The sequence below is a fragment of the Taeniopygia guttata genome, chromosome 3 (assembly GCF_048771995.1).
Source record: "Taeniopygia guttata chromosome 3, bTaeGut7.mat, whole genome shotgun sequence".
NCBI lineage: Eukaryota > Metazoa > Chordata > Aves > Passeriformes > Estrildidae > Taeniopygia > Taeniopygia guttata.
In genome coordinates, this window is record NC_133027.1 from 36,273,901 (window position 1) to 36,300,129 (window position 26,229).

The following is a 26,229-nucleotide window of genomic DNA, read 5'->3' on the forward strand; positions in this document are numbered from 1 at the left end:
GCAGGAGCACTGGTGGAGCCAGGGGAGTGGGGCAGAGGTGGGACAGGTTCATTGCCTGAGTGGTGACACCTGTGTGGGCTGAGAGCAATGTGAGCATGCTCAGCACCCTGCACTCTTTCAACTGATCCAGTAAAAACTTCCTGCCTACAGGAACAGCCTTTTTTCCAAAGCTTAGCTAGTCTGGGCAAGCTTTCACAGGAGCAGACCTGGCTCTAGTAGAAAGGCCACATAAGAGGGGATAGGTCACTCAGTGTGACAGTACTCACACTTCCTTTTTTTAAAAGGAAAAGGCACCACTTTCTTCAAGAGAAACAGAGCTGATTTTTTCCTAGTCCAGTCTTGTCTGTAGATATAGATATGAATATATTTTCTTCTGCTCGCTGCCTATGTGTTCAACTTTCTATTAGAGGATTGATCCAATCCCAGATGACAATTTAAAATATTCAGATCATAGTTTGGGAGAGTTGTTAGCAAAGTGGGATCTTCTGTTGGGATGTGTCAATATTCATAGCAAATGGCAGTACAGGTAGTCCTGCAATGTCACCCTAAACCCCACCCACACAGAGCCATTTGAGTCTAAGTATTGGCCCAAACTCCAGCCTTCCTCTCAGTCCGCTGTGGCAGTGATATCTGACAGCTGTGTCACATATGAATGAACAAAAAGAAGCCACCAGGAGACCCAGCTGCTAAGTTAACTTAGGGTGAATACTTCTAACATCCAGAGAAGAGGTGATGGGGCAGGCCCAGGGACAATCTCTACCTCCTGGCTCAGAGTAGGCATTAGGAAGTTCCTAATAAAGCATCGTCAATTCTTAAAAAAAATCAGCTTTCAGAGCCTGTAATATTGTGGGAGTATTGTTTGGAGGGAACGCTGTTTTATTTACAATCTTTTTTTCATAATTTTGAATTTCTCTTTGCTATGATTTACAAGCAGATGTTTCAGAAAGCTGTGTTTATGCTATGGTCTCCCAACTGTGAAATACTCACATAAAGTTCCTTGTCCAAGGCATGACATGTTCTACTAGACCTTGAAAATTGAAGCAGGGGGATGCAAGTTTCACAGAAAATAATAGAAAATTAGTAGAGGTGAAAAATTCACGTGCAGCTGAAAGCTGGGTCCACAAGGACCTCCAGCTCTGCAGAAAACCTGTCAGTCTCGGGTTTTTAGTCTAATTAAAGAGAAGCTGGAAGCTTTGGAAAAGTAATTTCTTTTCTACTTACATTGCTATTTCATAAACCAGACTTATTTCCTCAGCGCCAAATTGCATTTCAGAATGTGTCCCTGCTAAACAGAGTGAAATGGATTTCCATTTTTCATGACTGAACCATATTTTAGCTGAGGGGGAGGCAGAAGTTCCAGTACCATTTCCTGAAGTTAACAGCAGACCTGCCATTAATTTCAGTGTCCCAGGATTTAAGAAAAGAGATAACAGACCCTCAAATGGTTTTAAGTTCATTGAAATGTTAATCCAAAGTGAAGCATATGCCATTCAGTTAAGATGCACGTTTACACAGCTGAAGATGACAAGTTTAGTTTGACTGAAGACCGGAGGAGAAAACGATGCCTCCTCCTACATGATCTGCCCCCTGAAGAAAACATCTGCCTGCATGTTTAACCAGGAATGTGAACTGCTAATGTAATCTGACCTTTAGACAAAGGGAAGATCACTCCAATGCACAAATAGAGAAGAGGCTTGAATGCGATGTACTGTTGACTGTTCTCTGCATCTAGGGATAAAAACAAAATGAAAATATATAAAGGACTGAAGGACATGACTGCTTACTGTGTCAGGGCTTCCAGGCACTGAGGAGAAAATATGAGAGCTTAAGTTCAGCCTGGCATGATTCTTTGAAATGGTCTGAAGTGGATCCACTGATGTCTTTGTAGAAATAACAATGCATATCAGGGCTGTGAAATCTTGTTTCACAATCAAAATTGTGCAAGCTCCAATTTAGTTCAAGTATCAGCACTTTCTTTGAGCAGTAGGCTTTTGAGGGAAGGACTTTTTGTAATGTTCCTTTGAGATCAAAGAGCTTCCTAGGATCTGGTTGATTAAACTTAATAGTCAGTACAGTGTAAATGATGTGGCAGGTGTCACTAGCCTTCTGTCTGTTGAAAGAGCAAGAAATGTAAGAGATTAAATAGAATGGATAGGGCCCTTGTTTTTGGGGTAGATGGTGTAAGAAATAGTATAAATTTAGTTATTTTTCTGCTACTTAGTATCCAAAATACATTTTGAGGCATAATGAGGCATTTGAGAGAAGCACAGTCCCTCTCTTTGCATATTCAAGCAATGGCTATGCACAAACCCAGTGAAAACCAGAGGCACAAGTGAAAGACTTGGGTCCTGTGGCTGGCAAGCATGTTTTCCTACAGTGACACAATCCAGCCTTTCCATCATGAGACTCACTGCCTCAGCAATGGTTCACAAAATTATGTTCTTTGAGAATGTTCTTTCAGATCTATTCTTTTGAGTAGGAGAGTTAGTTCATTATCAATGTGATGTCAGAGAGACCGACTAGAATGACCCAGGCCCAAGCCATATAAAATTTCTGAGATCATCTGAGGCATTTGGCTTTAGAAGAGTCACTGGACAAAAGCTACCAGTTCTCTGTAGTCTTAGAGCTCTGTTCAAGCAGCCATCAGCAGCCCAGATCAATAGTCTTGGTAGGTCTGACAGGGCCTTCCTTGTCTCGTGAAGTGCACCCAGCACTTCACAGTCAAAATACTGCTATAGTATAAATTGTCTGGACATGTTCACTCTTCTCACAGTGACAAGCTACTCAATCATAACATAACTGTCTGATGGCCAAGGTTTTCTGTTCATTCTGGATGTATTACACTTGCATACACCTAGCATGGATTCTTTCACCACCACAACTCACAACTATTAACTTCCATATCATTAAACTCTGCCTAACTTCTGCTGCAGTGGTCATCAACTTCTCATTGAGGTCCTCCTGCATACTGAAAATGCTTCTTATCAGCCATCCTTCATCCACAGGAGCTGGGACCTCTTGCCTTGCTGGTGCAGCAGATGTGGGCAATCTGCCTTGTCCTATCCCAGCCGCTGGAACTTTGGAGCAGCACACTCTTGTGGGCTGGCTCTACCTCTATGACAGTAGTGGCTCTCACAGTACCAAACCATACACCCAGCTGCAGAGCTGGATATTGCCAACTGGTTTCTCAGGTAGGGCATAATCAGATTTATCATAACCAGATTTTTTTTTTTTTTTTTTTTTACATTCTCTGCAGCAACAAAGCAACAGTCACTGCAGCAAGGGTTTCCTTTGTGTGTGGTTTAGCACTGCTGAAGTCCAGATCCAGATATGCTTTTGAGCAGTCCCTGATGTGTTTATTGCAGTTACAAGCAGCAGACTGTGAAATGAGCTCTGCATTAAGGCTTGCTCCTTTAATTGCAAAGTCCAAACACCTCTTAATTGAGTGTAGAGCTGCTACGTTGTTCTCTAAAGTCTCCAGAATTTGATTTGGGATCCTTCGCTCTTCCCCTTCTGAGAAGGTGTTTCTTATTTTGTCTTTTTTTTTTTTTCAGTGTTTTGCTTGTGCTTGAACATGCTTTGAAGATTATTTACTACAAGAAGAAGGGAAAAGAATAGTCCAAGAGCTGCCTGTGATGTCTGCCTCACCAGCAGTTTATCTGCTGTAAAGATTACCAGATGCTGTCAGAGCATCCTGGTATTCTACCAGTTGTCTTCATTGCTGGAATAATTTGTAGCACAGAAGGGATCAAGTCAGCTTCATTCAGTCGCTGTTTTTTTAAAATGCCTTCAGTTTGCATTTTCCTTAGAGCATCATTAAACTCTTTTAAACTAGTAGTATTCTGTTAATTTCATTAACCCAGACACATACTCAGAAATTGCTTTTTCTATTTTTTATTTTTATGATTCAGTTTATGAAAAGAGAAATGCTTTGTGCTCACCAGTGACTTTTGGGACAGGCGATTTTGTAGAATTTCCACAGTCCCAGCAAATGCTTTGTCTGTGGGTTTAATAGGAGCTGTTAAACTACACAGCAGGTTGTACCTTTTAGCATCTATTACACTCAGTAAACCCAGCACATTTTTCCCATCAGTTACACTCTCTGTGATTATACACTGCTCCAGTCTCACTATAGGTGGGCCAGGCCTCCTCTGAGCAATTTAACAAGTCATTTTCCCGCCAACAGCCAGACATATTAATGCTTTTCAAAACACACACACACACGCTCACACACGCTCACACACATACACGCACACACTCACACTCACGCACACACAGGCACAGCCCTCAGCTGCTCCCTGCAGTCACTCCCTGGCATGGGATCAGGGTTCCACCTTCAAAGCCAGCAGCTGGAGCTGTGACACTTGGCCCAACATCTGCGCCATAAAGCGGCGCACGCCGCAGCCGCTCGCTCGCCACGCGCTGCACGGGAGCTCCCCAGCTCAGCCCGCAGCTCTGGGCACGGCAGCCAAGCCCCAGTACCCCTCCACACTAAAGCTGAGCGCCCTGCCGGTGTGTCCGTGGGGAGGGCTGATGCACTGCCACACCGTGCAACAGCACATTTCGACCATGGTTTGTGCCTCCTGCTGCTACAGCAGAGCTGGAACGACTCCCAGGTTAGAGGGAGTGAGCAGGGGAGTTTAGAGGGTTCCTGCCCTGTCCCACACAGCCTGCAGAGAGTAGGAAGGGCAGTTCATCCACTAAGAGCAATTGATCTTTCCAATTGATGACTATGTTGAAGAGGTGCAGCTGAGATTTTTCAGCAAATTACACAGAACGAGAAATACAAACTGCAGTGAACATCCCCTCTGAGGACATCCCAAGAAATTGAAGAAGAAATTCTTTGTTACTTTATCTGAGCTGTTCTTGGAAGATGGATAGTTGGCCTGTGCTGAAAGCCCATGCCTATGTCCTGATCTTGTTTATTTTGCTAGGAAAGGCATGGTCCTAATTTTTCTATTGATGACACTGGGATAACTAAGAGGTGTTTGAGAACATTAATGTAAAAAATTTTCTGTCCACTTCAAGTGAGCTTCTGGCTGCCTGCTGTTTCATATTAGTATAGCTGATAGGAAAATAAATGACTGATTTTAAAAAGCAGGCATTTCAAGCTTTACTGCACCCACTGATAGTCTCTCTTTTCATTGAATAGGTGGCTATTGAATCTTGCAGCTCACTTGCTTTTTACAGAGAAGTTTTTCTTAAACCTCAGTGAAATGTAGTGATCACTGCAGAGCAGCCTGGAAGGAGGTAATGCTACAACTTCATGTGAGGATGGTACAGGAAGGTCCTTGGAACTGGTGCTTAGCAGGACACCCTGCACTGAGCAGTCACGAACTGTGTAGAATATTCTTTCTGGAGGGAAAACTGATCTTTTAGAGGCTGGGTTTTCGCAAGGGAATTTTGGCAGTTACACTCTCATGATTCTCCGTGCTGAGAACTTTCATCTGCTACAATAAAAATAAGAGAAATTGGCATGTGGGATTTCCTAGTCCTGGAAAAAGCACAGAGTATGAAGCCTACAAGGCTAGTGCTAAGTGCCGCTGAAGTTTCTCCTTTCATCTCCTGGACACGATAAAGATGGTGAAAGTATTTTCATTTGTGCCTCTGGGCCAAAACCTGCGTGCTGAAGGACCGTCCTGATTTCCCATTAGCTTCAGTGAGATTTGGGGCTGGTAAGCAAAGGGGAATCTTACACTTGTCAAAAAGCACCTAAGGAGCAGAGGCGATCCTTTATGCAAGAACCTGATGAGAGCTAGACTTTTAAAGTGTTTTAGCACACTGAGGTACAGTGGGGAATGCATTTGTGAAACAATAGGTCTAGTAAATTGGAGACATCTTTCTGGTGGTTTTCTTTTTTTCTCTTTTCACCAGTTTCATTAGTTTCTGTTAAAACATTTAGCAGATGTTTAATTGACACATTCAGAAATAGCTTTCCAATCATGTATCACTTTAATTATCTGATGGTCTTTTCAGATCTCTCGTGGGTACTCCATTTTATTGAGATAAATTATTTGCTGCCTTTCAAGGTTCTCTACTTGAATTCTGCTTATCTTCTCATTACTTTTCCCATAGGAAGGCTTTGTAGGAAACTTGGGAGGGGAGAGAAGTATAGAAGACAGGACAGGGCTTCATGCTGCTTCAGCCACAACGGTCCATTTTTCAGATTTCATTTGAAAGTTGAAGTCTGAGTGCAATACGGTATTTTAATGAATCAGCAGTGTAACTCTGACCTAATAGGAAGTGTTTCATGATACATGTTACTTGGGATTTTGTGCCTGTGTGAACATCCTGTTCTCAGCTAAATATCCCAGAGCCATATTTGTGAGAGGAGCCTCTGACTATACATTCTTTTTCATGTTGTTTTCTTTTTTTTACATATATAATTTCTGGATTTAACAGAGACAGTGCAAACTTTATCAATGATAAAAAAAAAAATGACTAAGTCAATGATAAAGTTTCAATCCATGACAGTATAGACAGGATTTTCCACAAGGTAGAAAGTACTGGACTTTTGTTTTACAAAATCATATCTCTCCATCCCTAAAATACTTTAATGAAAGATTAAATGTTCAGCATCTCTGAAAAATTACCTTGCAAAAGCCTAAAATTCTATAAAGCACCATCACAACATATCTTTTAAAGATATGTTCTCTCTGTAACCTGCTTTCTAATGAGGATTAATACTGCAAAACTTTTGTCAATTGTGTTTGTGAAGCACAAAAATGCAGCCTTGTAGATGTCATGCTGTAAGGCATATCTCAGGACACCTTTAACCAGTCATGTTCCCCTAATTTCAGTAATGCTTCTTTCAGTAGCATTGCCATGTCTTTAAAACACTAACCTCTAGGGACAGGTTAAAAAAATAAGTTGCCAAAAGCTATTTAGAGGGATTATTTTTTTTCCTCCTTCCTCTGAAATAATTGAAGCTTTTTTTTTGAAGGTGATAATGTCACCAATCACATTCACAGTTCTGGTCACTGGGGGACATCCAGATCAACATTTTTCTAACACTTTGAGCCACACATCACTGTCCATGCTCTCCTCACCTCCCTAAATGTTTTCCTTGGGTTGTCATCTGTCCCTGTCATCAAATTTTCCATTGGAAATACTATACAGGTCTTCTGGTTTCACGGATCACCCATGTCACAGGGTTTACCCAGTCATTTGTGCCTCCATACATTTCTTTTGTGGAAGCATTACTCTAAATGCTTACAACTCAAATGAATGATCTTAATGATATTAACAACCTGTAAAATTAAAGTGCATGTTCAAGTGTCCACTTAGTGCTTGGCAACAGCTGAAAGATTTGGAGTCCTCTATGAGAATGCATGTTGATCTGGAGTGGCCTGGGGTTTTCTATTCTGTCTGGACTGAGAACAGGCTCTTAGAAGATGGATGGTATGATCTACTCCACAACATTGCTGCTGGAGATGGGGGAAAGCTTCAGGAGCATGACAGAAGTCTATTTTCCGTGGCAAGGTGATAATATCAGCTAAGCTGCATGCTGGTTAAACACGTGTAATCACCAATAGGTATTAAAAAACTAAATAAAATTAAAGATGGGGAGGTATAACAATAAAGAAATGAGTCTTTTCAAATTCTTACCACACCTGATATGTAGCATGCATTTTAGCAGATGATATAATTTACCCCTTATGACTGTGTTATAGATATATGTTAGATTTGCCTTCTTAAGAAAGGGATGTTAACAGCCTTGAATAAAATTGGGACAAATAGTGTAAACAGGATGGCATATAAAGTGTGATACAGTATGCAGAGGGCAAAGTATGTTTGAAGGTTAGCTTATTAATAAAACATGGCTGGCCTTGATTTAGTTTATAAGAAACTTAAGACATTTATCAACATCTGTCTGAACCCATTTCCAGTCTCTTTGGACTCTGTTGTGGATAAGCTGATTAATAAAAGATGATGCCTTAGGAAGGAAACTTAGATCTCTGCAAGCAATGACAAAAGAAAATTCAGTGCTTAATCTACATATGAAAGGAAACTGGGAAAGTAAACTAGTTTACCACTACATCCCAGGATGCCAATCTCTTATAACATTTCATCTGACTTAGTTTTGGCTGGAGTCTGGAAAAGTAAGAAAGAATTCCAAAAATTAAGTGTGGAATTAATTTGCAAGAAAGATCCTAGCGCTCACTTACAGAGACTCTGAAATCTAATCCCATTCCCTTGTGGCTTCCTCCCCTCAGTGTTTTTAACTTTGCAGCTTTCCATGTTTGTTTTTCATTTGTCTCCTTGATCCTTTAGTCTTTCCTTTCCCTTAGGCTAGAATAAAGTTCTAATACTAAACAAGTGCCACACTTTGCTTATTGATAGTAGTTGCCCAATAAAATGTTGCCCTCAGATGCCAATTAGTGAAATATGTTTCTCGTAATAACCAGTAATTTGTTTAATTTTCATGCATTCTTGCCTGATAGTCAGCCAAAGGGATGCACATGCATAGTTCCTGCATCTGGGACACAGAGACAGCCCAGCATAGCTGTATGGTGCAGGGTGCTCCCTGCACAGGCCTCTGGCACCACAGGTGGTACCCCTGCCTGGTGTCTAATAGTCAGGTATCACTGGCATCCAAGGAACCTCCTCCTAACTCCACAGCTTCACAAATTTATTCTGTTACATCACTGGTGTTTGGAAATTGGATTTTGCAACCCATCCTCCAAGCTCTCTCGCAAGCACAGTGCGAAAAACAGCCCCTGGAAGTAGCCTCTGGGGCTCTTCTGCCCTGCTTCAGTTTCACCAGGGTGCTGCTGAAAGGATCACGCCAATACAGTTTCACTACCTTTTCCTTTAAAAAAGGGTGGCTGCAGATGCCTTGCCTTCTGGGAATAATCTCTGGCCTGTCACAACCTTCAGACAGGAAGGGAAAAATCCCAGATTGAATATCCAGTTCAGTGTTTTAACATATGGGGAGGCAGCCAAACATCTCCCTCGTTAACACTTCCTGGCCTGGACTACACTCCCATGAGCACTGGGCATTTGAACTCATGTCTCACTTCCCAAGGGAGGCTGTGACAACTAGCAAAACGCTGAGGAAAGAAAAATATGTTTGGTGGTTCCACATTCAGCTCTGGAAAACATGCTGAGCTTGTCAGGGACAGCAGTAGCTTGAACTAGACAGGCCAGGAAAAAACCCTAAAACCCATAGGCTTACTATAATAAAAAGATATGCTGAGCCAGTGGGAACACTGAACTTTATGAAAGTTGGGAGGGGAATGACATTTCTCTGCAGCCTGGAGAGAACCCATGAATGTCAGTGAAGGGGAATGTATGTTCCCACTTCATTTCATTCTTGCTGTAAGTCTTGCCTGAAGAGATTAACAGTGTCTTGTAACAAGACATTTTCCTATCTATTTATCTGAAGTTTTAAACTGAAAATTACACACAGTTGCAGGACAAATCCAAATTTTCTTGAATGGTCCACTGATAGGTTCAAATTTAAACCCTCTTTCTATGCCATCTGAGAACTGAAGACTGCTGCATATTTCTGCAGAATGGGAGATCAACTTTTGAAGGCTCATTTTATAAGGAAATATCTCTGGATGCCATTTTATCCCTGTAAATAAGAGTTTGTTCCTTGTTTTAAATGGCAATGAAAGCTACTTTAGATTAACTTGGATTTACACAGATTAAGCAGACACTGTGGAAAGGGCATGCTGAGCCAGATCCTACACTGGGTTGAATTGGCATGGTGCTCTCAAAGACAACAGAGTCACAATTAAGACCAGCTGAATATCTGACCCATTGCATTTAAAGACCATGTCAGAGACCACCTACCTTCTAACACAGCTTATAAACATGGTTGAAGACATTTAGAGCCTGTTATGCTAGCTGGAAATTCCCTATCTGATTTCTGCATCAACGAAAGTACCAAAACAAAGGCACTGAGTCCCACATCCACTTGTCATATTCAGTATATACATATTCTGAATCAAATATATGGAATCATGTATATCAAGGATTTGGGAGATTGTCCATGTAACTCAGATTCCAACTCACTCAGGATTCTGTTAAAAAACTGATTTATTAAGGAACAAATAGGGCAATGTAATTTTTTTAAACGCTGCTGTAATCACTCTTGGAGCACATCACGCCACGTGAGCAGATCCTTTGATAGCAAATACCGATAGCACATTCATGTTCCCTTTGTTGCAGGTTTGAATTACAGTCCAAGTATATTTCTCCACAGTCTAGAAGCAGAGGAGTTATATTGGCTCTTATTCTACATTCTTACCAGTCAAGATCATTCATTGATTCCTGGATGTGAGGATCAATGGTGGTGGCCATATGGCTTTGGAATGATCTGTTGTCTTTTCCATAATGGCATTGTGGCTTTGTGTTTCCCCAGCAGTGATTAATAGACACAAACATGCGTTATGCACATGTTGATAGATTTAGATGAACTTTGAATTTTCATGGCTTTCTTCTCTCTTCCCCCCTTCCCTCCCCCCTTTTTATTTTCAGGAGGTGGGGAGATGAAGAGTGATTCTGCATTGAGAAAGTGAGAACCAAGTCTTTAGCGAATATTCACCTCTTGAGGACATGGTGCGATTTGATCAGTAATAGATGACAGACACCCCATCTAGATGTCCAGGAATAATTATGATGCTTTCCCCAAGGAGGACTATCCAGCTGTCTAAGGGCCACTTGCAACAGACAATCCCACAGCGGAGAACAAACAGTGACTCCAAACACCTCTTGCTGCTGACTGTGTGAAAGGGATGTGCAGTGGCAAGCTAATCCCACCCTCGGATCCCCAGCAGCTCTAGCAACCAGGAGGTGCCACTCTGAGGGGAGCAGGTTTGCTTACCCTGCCAAAGCTAATGAAGGCCTTTTTCCTGAGGGACCAGAGATAGGATAGATGGATAGAACTCCTCCCATGCCATGGAACTGTTCACAGGAAGATGTAGGGTGAGCCACTGGAGTCAATACTTCTTGTGAACCTGGCATATACCAATAATGGACTAACAAGTCATGGCCTGTCCACTAGGCTGTTCTTGTCTACTTCCAAACTCAGATAAAAAAGCTGTTTGGTTAACCCTCTTATTAAAGGTTGAGGAAAAACTGTACAGCACTTAACACAGAGTCCAGGGAGGAGGGGGGAAGGGTGGGGCACAAGAAAAGCTATCACAGGAGTGTGCCCGAAGTAAGCCATAGCCTGTGTATTGCTGCTACAGGCTCTGGCAAAGTCATCTCATCTTGAACAAGAAATCAAATAGTCTTCCATAGAAATTCACAACTGAAGAGCCTGGATCAGGAGTCCCTGCCCATCCTGTGCAAAATTTCTTTTTCCTTCCTACCTTCTGGATTCATTAAAATGGTTGGAATCCATGAAAAAAAAAAAAAAAAGCAATACACAGTTTGTGTTGGTATGCCCTCAAGGGTTACCAATTTTTAATAAAAATTACATTTCTACATCTGCTACAATAAATGTTTGTGGTGCAGGTGATGGGTGGCTGGGAGACAACAGGGGAAGTCCCACATGCATTTGCTGTGCCCATTTGCTCTTCCCCTCTGGTCTTGTCACACCATTAGATGTCGGACACTGGGCTGGACAGGCCCTGCAACTCACCCTCTACAGCTGTTCTCATGTTTGTAAGTTATGGGACTTCAAGCCTTTCAAAAATCCAGAAAAAAAATGGCTTCTTGCCCAAGTACCATGTGGGTTTTGTTTTCATCTTCAAAAAAAAACAGATAAAATCCAAGATGTCTGCAAGAAGTAACAGAAGTTTTGCAAGAAAGCAACTTCTAGAGTGCATCAGATTCCAAGGGTTGTTGGTGAAGCATTATATGCACCTAAATGTTATGTTGGACAGTCTCTGAAGTGTTAAATACTGTGTGTGTTTAGAAACTCTCTCACTTCTGATCTTTTATGATAATACCCATAAACACTGGCAGCTCTTGGGTGTCTTGGAAAGTGTTTGTCTTTCAGCCCTAAAAAAAAGAAAAAGCATAGGAAATTCCTGGAATTATAGAAATATTCTGTTTCGGGTTGGAAATTTTCACAGGTTTCAGGAAACTCTAAATATAGCAATAGAAAATGTTATCCACATTTTTTTATTGAATTTGAGATTTTGGGGCTGGTACCACACAGGCATTTCTACTCAGAAAGCCTAAAGTCCTGTGCATTGAAAAACATTTTGACAGGAGTAAAAAATGCAACCAGAACATGGCAGTTGCCCAAAACAAGGCAAAGACCTATGAAACTTTTGGATTTTTTGTGACTTATTGAATGCAGATGGTCTGTTTGACTTAATAAAATGACGAGTATAACATTCAACTCACTCAACACCCTGCACACACTCTACTCCCAGTGACAGAATACTCTGGGAGTCAAGAAAGTGTCCGTGACAAAACTGGAAAATTACCTTTGGTCACCTCACAGCCAATGCTGATGTCTTTCTTTCCTTCTTATGGATATTGGGTAGGTTGGAGCAGAGCAGGGGACCGGACTTTAATACAATTCATAGGAAGGGAGATGACCCAGCTGCTACCCTGTTGTGCCAAAGGAGAAATTTGCCTGAAGGTATAAGGACAGAGGTGACAGATACACAGTAAATTAAGAGAAACCTTTAGATTATAGGATGAAATTAAGGAATATTTGCCTGTGAAATGTTCCCTTTGACCAAATTTGCGCTAATATCTCAGAAAAAATACTATTCTAACTACTTTAAGAGCACATAAAGGTATAGTTTTTCCTTCACCAGTTTTAAGTTCTAGTAGATGTAACTATTTACAGTGAGTAATGTGTTACAAGAATGTTCTAAATACCAATAAAATCTCACACTCTGGGATTAGGCTAGTGCACAGGCTTCTGGATGTCACATGGTGCCAGGAGAAGAAAGGTCAAAAATAGGACAATTTTACATTTTTCTCATTTTTTTTTTAAAGAGACGGTAATGTTTTGATGAGATATTCTGGTAGCTTCATGACCTCTATCCCAGACAGGAAAAATACAAAGCTTTCACATTAAATTGGAGTTTTTACAGTTTATAGAGAATACATTGAAGACACAAAAGTTTTCTTGGAACAATAACACAAGACTGCAACATGGAGACCAAAGAAGCTAGCTTAGAGGAAACAGCAGAGAAATTTGCAATATTTGGCACTTTCCCTGTGATATAAAATGCATGTTATTCTCATTTAGCTGAGAGCTGACTTGAACAATAGAAATGTTTGTTAATACATTCTGCTCTGCAGTGACTGTAAAAGTGTTTGCTGCATTTGCTTCTTAAAAGCTGTAGCTCTCTTATTTCACACCTTTCTCCAGATTATCTCTGCAGTATATTTATGTGGCAGTATTAGATTCAATTTACAAATTACAGCCTGCTGCAAAATGGAGCTGTTCTTTTCCCTAGAGGTACCAGTAACAGTTACATTAATCTTCTTTTAAAAAATTATTCAGGGGCTTTCAACATGCTGCCAAGAGCTCCCTCCCAGATTCTTTTGTAGTCCTGTTTTTAATTGTAAGAATATCTGCAGAAAATATAACATGCAAGGCCTGGATCCCAGTGGAACTCCATGCTGGCAGAGGTCCTGCAGTGAGCACCAGATGGGTGGATTTGGGTTTATTTTATCTCTTCCAGCTCAGTTCTGTGCATGGAACCTGACCTTGGGAGGTGGTTCATTGCTGGGTCACTGAGAAGGTCGTGGTGGGGCTCTAGTGGAAGGAGTGACTGCAGAGGCACTGACACTGAAAATGTAGAAAAAAGCCATGGCACCAAGTGCTCCACCCTGGGCATCTTGCACCTGTCTCTGCTTGTGCCACACTGCAGAGAGACCCAAGGCTGCTTGGAAAACTTCTTCAGGGGATGTTTGCACTGACTGTGAGGGGCATCACACCAACAGCTCCATGAGGGATTGCCTGGAGTGCCATGTCAGATCCCTGCTTATCAGGCACGCTCCCCAGGAGATGGCACCAGGTGCTGTGGTGCCAGCATTGGGAAGCCTCAAGCTGGGGGCAAGCGCAGTTTATGCCCCAGAGGACTTCACAGAGACAGTCCTCTCCCTGGTCCTTCTCCCTTTTCTCCAGCTGTGTGTTGATCTCCGTGGCCTAATGGCAGCCAACACATCCTTGGCTTTCCCAATAGCACTCTGGGGGCTGCTGAGCCTCCTGTCTAGCACTGAGAACCTGGTGTGAGCTGGCAGCAAGATGACCTCACCTGTGTTGGCTGGAGCCGAGACAGCTGTTTGGGTGAGGCATCATGGTCTGCTGAGCATGAGAGCTTGGATGAGTTGAAGTGATGGTCTATCCTGCTCTTCCTTTCGAAGGCAATGGCTTCTGCTGATGCCAGGACTTCAGCAACACAAGCAACAGCCTCATGGGAGCACAGAGATCCTGTGTCCTGGGTCAGGTAGTGTGATCAGGAGTAAAGCACCCAGTCAGCTCACTAGGAAGAAAAAAGGTACTTTTAAAAATCTGTTACAACAGCCTTACTGCTGGCATCTGGCTCTAGCATTGTAGGACTGCTCTGTCCAAAATCTCCTCCAGAAGACTTCCTATGGAAGCAGCTCCCAGGTGTTCGGGTGCTTTTGCCCAAGCCTGATTCATGTAAGCTCTGCCTCTTTAGAGCCTTTCCAACCTGAGCTGTAGCAACCAGCTTCTTCTCCCCCCATACACTGCATAGGGCAAAAGAGATTAAACCCCACATAAAACAAGAAATGCCTTCCATAAATTTACATGAGGTATAAAAACAACTTCTGTGAGTCCATTACTAAATGTTGATGGTTAAACTCCTAGTAATGAGACGTTATGAGACAGATGCATTCAATAAGTATCTCTGTTCTGGTGGATCAAAGCTGGAGGAAGTATGAGTATCATAAGATGCTGATGAAAAGTTTTCTGATCTAGCAGTAAACTGGGAGAATGAAAGTCTGCTTAGCTCTGTTCAATTCAGAAATGATGGATTAACTGTCCCCAAGACATCTTGAGGGACAGCTAAAGACCTTACTTTTTCTTTAGGTGGGTAGTGAATGCTATGGATATAATTTTAGAAAAAAAAAAAAAAAAGTGAGAGGGATGACTCAAATAAATGTAAGTTGACTACCCTAGCTTTCATTTGAGAGTGGCACACAGGAAATAATTGGTAATGAAGGCAGAAGTAAAAATCTCTGCCAAGTTACTTTAGGAAAGCTGGAGCTCATCAAGTCAACCTGATTTTATTCACAGAAAAATAATTTCAACAAATGAAAGTCTGACAAACCAGTCAACTGAGTGTAATATTCCAAGAAATAGCATTTTTTAAAGTAGCTACTGGACTTCAGCATGGATATTTTATGGACACCTATCAATGTGTGGCTACTTAGTTGAAGGGAAGTCACTTCTTTCTCCTTTTCACCCAACACAATCTTTATTTAAATCACAAATACCACAGAAATGACCACTAATACATTTTTCAGATGACACAGATTTGAAAGCAGTAGAGATGACAGTACTCCTGTGAGTGAAGGTGGTCTGGCTCACTTCATAAGCTCGGTGTGACCAAATGCAGCAAAATACAGGTTTGTGTTTAGAAATGAAAATATTTACAGAATGGGGCACTACATCACAGGAAGCAGAAAAGGAATGTGGAAATTGTTATAAATAATTGATTATCTATGAATGGGAAGGAGATATTCTGTCTATGTAAAGCAGGAGTAGGACCACTGTTGTAGTGACCACTGCAGTGGATGGAGAAGCCAAGGGAGGAATAGTTTATTCTTTATATAAGACACATTTAGTCCATGATTATTTCATGATGGATTACCCCAGAAAAATAGCTTCCAAACGCATTTCCATGAAACAGCAGAAGATCATGAAACTCCTCTGCTGGATCCTCCCTAAAGTCATGTTTTCTGGATTAGGTTCTAGGGGAAAGCAGTAGGGGTTGCAGCATTCTGAGGTGAGTTTCATGTTGGATACCTGCCTGTGTGCTGTGACGTCCTGCCTTGGCTAATAAATCGTGACCTGTGTGGTTATACTGGTCAAATGCTTTCTCAGCTAGAACAATTCCCAGAAAATCAGTGGACCCTTTTCACAGTGCCCATCTGACAAGCACCGGGTAGCACACAGATGGTTTAGATATAAAAAAGAATGCAGCATCAATGCTGAATGTGTGAAATGTTTCAATTATTCCTAAAACATTTTTAACGTGTTCCAGATTTATCAGGCAAAATGTTTAGGAAGTAATTGGAGTTTATTCTGTTTTTCATTTTAGTATGGTATATTATAATAAATGCACGTTCAAAGTACATTTTAGGTATCACAAAATATTTATAAAATGTTTATAGGTGCAAATCCCAAGGTCAATACAGTAGCTTCACTTTCCTGTTTGTTTACAGGAAAATCAATCAGTAAAACCTATGGCTTTTTGGCAGTCAGAATCCTTTTGCACCTGCAGTGGTAGTGGATAGCCTATTAGGTTAACTTACAAATATGATTAAACACTATTTGATTGCAGAAGTTCAAGTTAATTCACCCTTATATTACTGCTGGGAGTAATACAAAACTTCTAATGGCATTTCCAAAAAGATGTGTGTGTCTTAGTATCTGATCATTTTACTGGCATTTGCCCATTAAAAGACAAATTTGATAAATGTCTATCCCAAGTAATGCTAGTTAGGAAATAAAAAAGGAAAATGGTATAATATTCCCTGAAGTACACTTGGGCTTTTGCAATGAAAACTAATTGATCTGTTGCAAGCTTTGCTACCTGTCTTGAGAAATATTAGCAAGGCTTAGAAACACTGTCTACCAGGGAACCCGTGTCATTGGTTTTAAGACAAAAACAGAATGCTTTCTGTTGAGTGTCTTGATGTCCCTGGAGATTTCAAGGGAAAAAACAGCAACACATTTTCCTAGCTGAAGTCTGGAAAATATTGCACTTTGCAATTCCCCAGTTATGGTAAGTGAGCTCATTTTATTTTGGTGGTGGGGCTTTTTATATTTTATTTAGTTTGCTTGTTTGTTTCTGATTTTTTAAAAATAATTATATCTAAAGTTCCAGCCAAGCAAATCTTGAGACAGGAAAGTCTTGCATTAACGAGCAAGGATTCTGTGCATTTCTGCCAAGACTGATCTATCTGCTTCCATCCGTGCCCTGGATGTCAGGCTTGTTTAGACAGGCTTGTTTTCCTTTTCAGCTCAGTGAGTAGCAGTGGCAGTGGTGGGATGAGAAGAGGGACATATGCTGCTCTGGGAGCTGAGCTCTTTGCTGGTGCAGATACCCTTCCAGTGCCAGACTGGCAAAGAAGCAGCTGGTGACATCCACAGAAATAGCTTCAAACACACCTTTGACCCACAAATCCCATATTCCTACAATATGCCATCACAAACAAACATACTATCCTTTTTCCAATTAAAAATACGATGTTGTGTAGTTTCAACAGGTAGTAGACTACTCAAGAAAACACTGAAAGATTAAAGCTTTGTGAGTTTCCTTCTTCGTTGATCTCCTCTCCCCCCACCATACACTCTACCCTAAAAAAAAAAAAAAAAAAAAATTAAAAAAAAATTTAGGTCTGTTGCAATATTAACTCCAATAGCAAGCAAAATCTAGACATTCTGGGCCCACTCTCTCCTGCTGCTAGGTACATACTGACATTTCTTAAAGGAAAACAATTTCTGCAATTATGGTTTTCATTAAAGATCTATATTTTTACAAATGCTCTTCTGAAATATCATTTTGATCTGCTCTACACATTTATTTTATATATTTAATCTGCTGGAAGATCCTTATTGTCAGCCTTTCCTCTTACCCCTTCACACACCCCTTCTGCAGGTTCACTATCTGCTGGCTAGGAGGTAAGGAGAGCTGAGGATGGCAAATGACGTGATATGGGGAAGATGTTACACCTGAGATTAAAAATAGACTGTATCCATAAAGATCTGAGAGTTCTTGTTCACTTTGCATTACTCACAGACAGTAATGGCAAAAGCTTTAAAAAAAAATTTCAGAAAAAGGAGGTCAGTGGAACAAAATAGCAGTTGGGTTTATTTCTCAGTGTTAGTAACTCCAGATTCCAGCCCATGAAGCCAACAGGTGTAATGATATTGAGCGTGCCTGCATAAAAGTTAGTGACTAATGCAAAGAAGTTCACTATATTTATATTTTTCACCCTTTTTTATAATAGTTTATCTTCTACAATAAAGACAGGCTTTATATATGTACATTATGAGGCAGTGTAATCAAGATACGGTAAAGAGTGTTTCAGGCATAATTCAGGACCTTAAATTCAGACAAACTTAAAAAGTAGACCTTGCTGATATTTTTTTAAAATTTGTATTTTCTACAGCTATATCAATTAAGACAAACTATTGCTGGGCCATGGATTAAAATTAGTCTTAAATCTCAGCCTAAATTAAGACAATCAAGAATTTGATTACAGAATAACTACAGTTTGAATTGCAGAGAAACTTTCTATGTGAAAGAAAAGCTGGTCCAAGGGCTTGGCTGCTAGTTTGCCCATGGGAATCCTGTTTCCAGTCTAACTTCAGCAAAGAAGTGGGACCTCAGACACTGGGAATATTACTAATCTCACAAAGCTACAGCAACCAAAATTCAAGGTGTCTTCTGAGCATGAGTCTGAGTTTTGTCTGCAGTTAAATGGAAAGAAGGCCCCTCAGACAACTCCTGGTTCCTCATTTGCAGGTGGCATAAGTTAGGCATGGTGAATCTGGGATTGAGAGCACAGTTACAGAGGCAGCCACAGCAATAGCAGTGCAGGCATCTCCTGCAGGATAAATAATTTTAAACTCTTCTGCTGAGCACTGCAGCAGAACTACAGCCAGGGAGTTTGAGCCAAATTTGGGGTTCTGGATGCATTAGAGAGTGCACACATGCATATATAGATGCACATATATATATATGTATGTATGTATGTATGTATGTATGTATGTATATATACATACACAGACACATACACTTGTGTGTAGGGTCTGAAAAAGGGAACAGCCTAATTGGCCTCAATGCAAAGCTGCATCCAAATACCTCAGAAAATAGAAGCAATTTTTATGAACAAGCATTAGTTACATGTTTTCTAATTGCAGCCTTCAGTGTAATGCTTCTAAACACCCATAACTTTACTAACTGCACCCTGCTGGGACTCACATTAACACTTAGTAAATAGACTATTCAGAAAATGGCATGGCAAGAGTTACACCTCCAAGTAATATTCTATAGAGCTGCATACAAATTGTAACCACATTTTCATAAGTGATAAAATGTTTTATCCTCTTCTGAAAAATAAATGCCATAAAAGCCAAATACAGTCCACAATAACAAAGGAAATGAAGGATATTGCTCGTCAGGATTCAAAAGGTTTTGATTTCACTTTGTCAAGTTGGACACTTATATGGGAAACGGCCGCCTAAATACCTTTGTGGGTCTGGCAAGTTCTCAGCCACAAAGTAAGGACAAGGAAATGGAGGAAAATTCAAAGTTGCTAATGTGTGGTTCTACTCGAAGGACGAGTTAAGTGAAACTGGCACCATTAAGAAGTTGGTGAGATTCCTGAGCTTATTCCATATGCCTTGCTTGCTTAAATGATGAAAAACCCTTCATTTGAGGCCAGTTTTAACTGTACCAGCATGAAAAGGATGTTCCAGGTTCCAGCCCGTTTCACTCATGTGGCCCCTTTCACTTGCACGGCTGTAATGGAGAGTTTTGTTCCTTCAGCAAAGACTTTATCCCTGCTAATGCAAACTAGGAAAAGAAAGAGGGAATGTAAGAGAAAAAAAAAAAAAAAGAAAAAGACTGGATTTTTCAAACACAAAGTTTTGAAAAAGAATATCTTCTGCTGAGCAAACCACTTTAAAAGAACAGCAGTGATGTAACTAAAAAAATATGGAAAGGGAAAAGTTACGAAAACTCAAAGGTTCTTTCTTTTCCACTCTTACATATTTCAAAGGGTTAAAAACCTCAAGTCATATAAGCAAAATACCCCAAAGCACTGCTTTGATTAAAAAGAGATTTAAAAAAAAAAGAAGAAATGGAAGGTTTCTTTGTGCATACATCCCCAAATTCTGCTGCTGCTGTATTAAAGCGAGAGCTGAGAATGATTTTTCAGTTCAGTTTTCTCAGTTAGCAAGAATCTGGCCACTTTGAGACGAATCTAAATAAAGAAAAATTATGTGGAACAGACTTATCACATGGTGGGAAAGCTGGTCCATGATACCTGTTCTTCCCAAAAAAACAGGGACCCTCTGGACTCCAGGTGTCCCTGTTACCATAGGTTATTACTGTTGCATCCTTTTTTCCTAGTAATGTGTACGAATTAAATCCAGGGATGCTTTTATAAAAACAGTATGACCAGTATACTAGAAGAAAAGAAGGGCAGGGTAGAGAAGGGAAACAGAAACATCTTTCAAGATATTTTCCTGAAAAAAAAAAACTGGACATTATTGCTTTTTTGTCTGGAAAAGAGTACATATCCCTTTAGTCAGAATTATAATAGGTGTATTTGGAAAGAGTATGAACACTTAGGTTATTGGTATATACTTAGATGGACAATTTGTGAATAAGTATTCGGTCATCTCTCTGCTTCAAAGTTTTTTACAGCCTCTAAAATCCCTGCCATTGCCCAGTCTGCTAGTCTGAAAATGTCGGCCAAACTCTTTTTGGATGAAGCAGGTCACATATTTTGGCAAAAGCCTGCATTAGAAAATGAAAACTACACTAGAAGTTAGTAGCTCCTAAGTATCTTTACCTCTTGTTTAAACCCTTTCTACAACTGCTCCTAGAAACACGGTCATACTTCTGTTCACAAATTGCAGTGGAGCAGAAGTGCCTGCTCCAGAACCAACTCACAAGTCATGAACAGCCTCTGCAAGCTTTGGATCATGATCCTTGAGTCTGAGCTCAGAACAATGCTTTCATCATTCATTCATAACAGCTAGAGACCACACAGCAGGTAAGAGAAGAATAGTCTCACCTTCCTGATTACCCTCTCTTTTGGCCAAAGGTGTGATTCCAGTTTCACAGCCAGTGACCCTTCAAATAAATGGTGCTCCTTGGAGCTGGCAAAGCAAGGAATGAATATATTGTCCTGAGATGCCTTTATGTATCATTTCTGCAGCATCTCTGCTGGAGCAAGTTAATGCAGCTGCTTCTTTGGGGACTCAGAAAGGGAACTTGCATCATGGAGCTGCACTAGCGGGAAACAATTCTCAGGCCAACCCTGTCTTTGAACTGTGGGTGATCACCAATTGCTTCCAGGTGCTGCTCACCAAGTACAGCATGTCCCAAATTTCTCAAGGCTGAGCTGATGCTCTTCTCAGGCTTTCCACCATCTGAATAAAGCTGGAAGTTAGCTGTGCTACAGAGAACTATGCTTACATATGGGAACAGTCATTTTGTCGCCAGCCTCACTATGCTTTGGCATCTGACCTACCTTCCTATTTATGATTCTTCCTGTCTTTCATTCCAATTTTATACCACCACTCCCCTGGGAGTCTTTTGTGAAGTATTTTACAGGCAGAGGAGTTCTGGAGTGTGGTGCCAATGTGCAAGATATCATCAGGCATCACTGGAGCTCCATGTATTCAGCAGTCACTACTTCACTTCCAGCTCTGTGAAGGTAACTTCTGCTTCTCAGCCAAAGCAGGGGCCTTCTCCCATGATCAGTAGAGATGGATACTTTTGAAAGCTCCCAGGAGCAACTTATGATTCCAAAATGGGTCTCCTTTCTACCTATATTGACAGTGCTGGAAACTCTGACACCTCAGGGCTTCTTTATGAGGGCTTTTGGGTTAAGTGTTAGGAAGGAGCAGGAAGTTTTTCTTCTCAGGCAGTCTCTAGTCAGTGTGCCTGGGATGGCTTTAGTCTCCTTAAAAACTAGGATGGTGGGAGGCAGGGTGCAGATTTTCCAGTCCTGTTTGATCATCCTCACCAGTGGTTAAGTGGTTACACTTTAAGTCTTTTTAGTGTTTGTAACTAAAAAACAAATATGACCTTGAGCACGGGCCTGCATAACTGCTGGCACACTCTCCTCCAGGCTGGGACTGATGTCAACCCACCTTCTTCCAGGCAGTGCCAAGCTCTGCTCAAAGGACTCCCATAGGGCCAGGGACTACTTCCACAGTCCTGCCATCTTTTGGAGGATACAAGAATATCTGCATGGATGTGAAATGTGGCAGCCAAATATCTTAAAGCAAATAAAAGGCTCTGGTCCATATGCTGGTACAAACTCTGGGTGGCTAGCAGCAGGTGGACAATGGTCCCTCTAAAACATGTACTGCAGTTTAGTAGTGAGAGGACTGTGTCTTCCATGGGAATGTAGCCATTCAACCCATAGTCCTTTCATCCAGGCTCAGAAATTTGTTAAAATGCCTTTTGACTCATCTCCAGTACTGACTGTGCAAATGCTCTTTGACAATCTGACAAGGATTACGTCAAGCACAGAGAAAAAATGAAGGGGACATGAGACAACAAAAATCAGTGCAGCCTTCCTTGAACTGCGACAATTTCTGAAGTTGGAGAGAGACAATGTTTGCAATTTTCACAAGGAATTAGTCTAATTTATCTAAAGATCTGCTTGTGATTTGTGGGAGATGTTTGTTAAAGCTGATATAAAAGGTAGTCTTAGGATTTAATCCTCAGGGCTTTAGCAAAAAAACCCCCACTATCTTTTAATAGTAAGTGGGTGGCATGTTGATTGTCAACTCTAATTTCTCCTCTGGACTGAAAGCCTTCTCCATACTTTTGCTATTATCCTGTACTGCTAACTTTTACAAGGATACAGTATCTGCCTTGTACATGGGATAAAAACAGAAGGTAGAGCCTTTAACAGAGATTCACTATGTTTCAAGAGAGTATATGGCATCAAAGTGGGGGACAAAGTTAGCATTGAAAAGATGCTCTCAGAACACCCATTGCTCCTGTGGTTTGTGCATTATGCTCTTTTCCAAGAGATCTGGATTTGATGTATTGTCCTTTGCTTTCTGGGGCAAGGAAAACTCTGAGCCCTTTGAGAGTGGGGAGGGGTATTAAATAAGGGAAGAAAGGACCTACGGCAAAGATCAAAAAGGGAAAAAAAAACAATACACAGAAAAAAACCCCAACAGAACTGAGAAGATTCAACCCTACAGTACCTAAGAATTTTTAAAGGCGTAAGTTTGTCCAATGTGTTGTTTATCCATCCAAATTATTTTAATGACAAACAGCTTTAAAATTGGAGTAGAATGCTAATTCATACTTTGTGTGTGGAATAAATGATAGGCAGCTGTGGGCCAGGGAGCCGCTGGGAGCTTTCTGGCAACACAGACTGTACATGCAAAAGAATGTAACTCGTGGTCTCTGGTAGCAACAAGAAAATGTATATTGCAAATTAAGTAGTTCTTCCTGCCACTTAATGAAAGCTATGTGCATGTGACATTGCTATTGTCATACAGTGATCAATTTGATGTGAATTTGGCCTGTACTTAACACCGTGCTGGGGAAGTCTTTCTGTGCTATTCAAATTCTTTTGAATGTAGGCTCAGCAGTGGACTGCAGCTTTTCAGCAGTCAGGTAGGGTGGTAGGCTGGTAAGTTATTTTGGAGACACCTTGAGAAGCAGGAAAAATGAAGCATGCTCATTTCACTGTGCTAGTGACATGAAATACTGGGATGCATCCACCCGTGCTTAGAGGGTCAGCCAAGGGCAGTGTGATCCATCTCAGCTTGCCCAAGAATAGAAGGTTAGTTCTTGTATCTGCTGGTTTTAGCTAGGGTAGAGTTAATTTTCTTCACAGTGGCTAGTTAGGGGGCTGTTTTGGATTTGTGCTGAACACAGGATTGATAATATAGAGATGTTTTTGTGAGCAGAGCTTACACAGAGCAAAAGGCCTTTCCTAATTTTTGTACTGCCAGGCTGGGGAGGGGACTGGGAGTGCCTGGGAGATTGTAAATTGACACAGTCAGGACAGGTGACCCAAACTGACCAAAGGGACATCCAGACCATGGAACATCATGGTCAGCACATAAAGGGGGAAAGCGGTGAATTAATTACTTGTTTTGCTTTGCTTGCTTATGTATGCAGCTTTTGCTTTCTCTATTAAACTGTCTATCTCAACCCACAAGTTCTCTGGCTTTTACCCTTCTGATTCTCTCATTAGTCTCACTGGTGGGAGGGTGACTGAGTGGTTGTGTGGGACTTGTCTGCTGCCTGGGGATGAACCACAACAATGCAGATGTTTCCATATCTCTTTGCACAAGCAAGACACGAGGCAGACACTTGGTTTGGTGACAGCATGGTCTTGATAGCAGCACATGTGCCACAGTGCCACAGAGGTGAGGGTCAGAGGATCTCTGCTATGTTCTACAGCAGCCCACAGTCAGAGTTAGTGATGGATTTAGAGAGGTTGTCTCATTTAGAGAGGTTGTCTCATGAAGAACCTATCTACCCCATCTACACAAAAATTATATTAAAAACAGTAAAATGCAGTAAAATGCAAGTCCAAGTGCATCTTATGTGAGCCTAAACACTGGCACAAAAATTCCACCCACCTCACACTTGGCAACAGAAAGTCCAGCTCCAGTTTGAATAATGCAGGTGAATGCAGGAGCCGACTGTGGGTGAATGTGGGCTCAGACTGTGGTTTTGCACCACATGTGTAAAAAGAGAACTGTTTGCACAGGGTACTGTGAAGGTTTGCCTGTTGACTGAACCAGGTGGGTTGCTGGAATGGGAAAGGGATTGAATGTGAAGAATGCAAACCAATATCTAATAAACTAAGTGATGGGCAGGAGATAAAATTTTTACTGAAAAAAATGCGTATTTTAAATCTTAGAATAAATCTTCATTCTAAAATTCATTCAGGAAACCCTGACAGACACCAAAATAACCATGGTCTCCCTGGCACTTTTTGTTAGAGTTATTAAAATAGTACAGTAGTTATTTCTGTATTGTACAGTAACTTAGGACTAATGTCCAATGCCAGGCAAACCCTGATCTCCTGGACACATGAAACCCACCTCTAAATCCATACCCAAGAATAGGCCAGTGAGGAATGTCAGACTACATCTGAATACAGAAGATGGAGCAATATCCCCAAACATATAAGTACCACCTTTATTCAGCAACAACTCCAACTCCTGGCTCAATGGCAAGTAAAAGTTTGACTCTAACACCAAACCTACAAATGTCTTGAAGCCTTGTCCTATCTCCAGCTGTGTTGTGTATGTGATCAGTGACTCTCAAAATTGCTCTCAGCTAGATGGTTCTTTTCAGCTGCAATGCTAAAACCCAACCAAGAAAACCTTGTAATCCAGGAGAAATGCCCACAACTGGGTCTGCAGCAAGAACTAGAATTAGACATGGGGTCTAGGACAACATGAGGATGTTTGATGGCTTTTTGAGAATCTCCTATCTAAGTATGGAATTAACATGATGGGGCCATGCAGTGGTGTATCGAAAACAGACAGAGCTCACTGTTCTTTGCTGACAAAGACAACTGTACTATCTTGTATAAAATGCTTGGATTTTGAGTTGAAATGTGAAGCATACACTGAATTTAATAAGGGTTACCTAGGTTTACAACCATTGCTATATGCATTTTACTTCAGGATTGATGTCTGGGTGATGTACTAAAAAAAAAAATCTTGGTGACAGATGTTCATATTTTTGAGCAAGCAAATTTCAGTTTATTTGGTACTATACATATCACTTGGGCTAATTGCTAGGAAGTCTCAGAATGAGATTAAGAGTTTAGGATAAATTTACCATTTTGCTGCATGGACTTGCATTCCTGTTTTTTAAAGAAGAACACTGTGCTAATTGAAGCATGCTAATTAAGTGCAAAGTTTTCACATTGACTGGTTGTTAAGTTTTGGTGTATACAGACACTATTGGATAACATTTACTGAATATTTATTATTATTGCATATTATTATTTATTATTGCTTTTATTGTTATTATTGTTAACTTTGCTGTGGACTGTATTTCTTTTTTTTGTAATATAAACTAAAATAGACAAACCAAGAGACAAAGAAGGAGGGGGAGAGGACATCAATCCCACAGCAGTGGGAACTGCTTCCCATGAGGCCTCGTCCTGAGAACACTGCCAGGATTTGCAGGTGCAGACCCCTGAAAATAACAGCAGAAAAACAACAGCATAAAAACAATTAAGGAAGAGTACAGCCAAAAAGAGTCTGGAAAACACTGCCTCGTCAGCTTTAGGAGAAGGTTTTGGTGCTGCAGACCACAGGCCCCGAACATTACAAAGGCTAAGGCAAGGGGGTACTTAAGG

The 26,229-nt window shown here is 41.0% G+C and overlaps 1 long non-coding RNA gene across 1 annotated transcript in view; it reads right to left on the reverse strand.

The window, feature by feature from the left end:
- Nucleotides 1–10,062: 10,062 nt before the first annotated feature.
- Nucleotides 10,063–26,229, reverse strand: part of LOC140683679 (uncharacterized) — a 43,489-nt gene continuing 27,322 nt past the window's right edge. Inside the window, exon 3 of the long non-coding RNA XR_012054948.1 lies at nucleotides 10,063–14,414. This is a non-coding gene — a long non-coding RNA (uncharacterized lncRNA). The remainder of the gene's footprint in view (nucleotides 14,415–26,229) is intronic.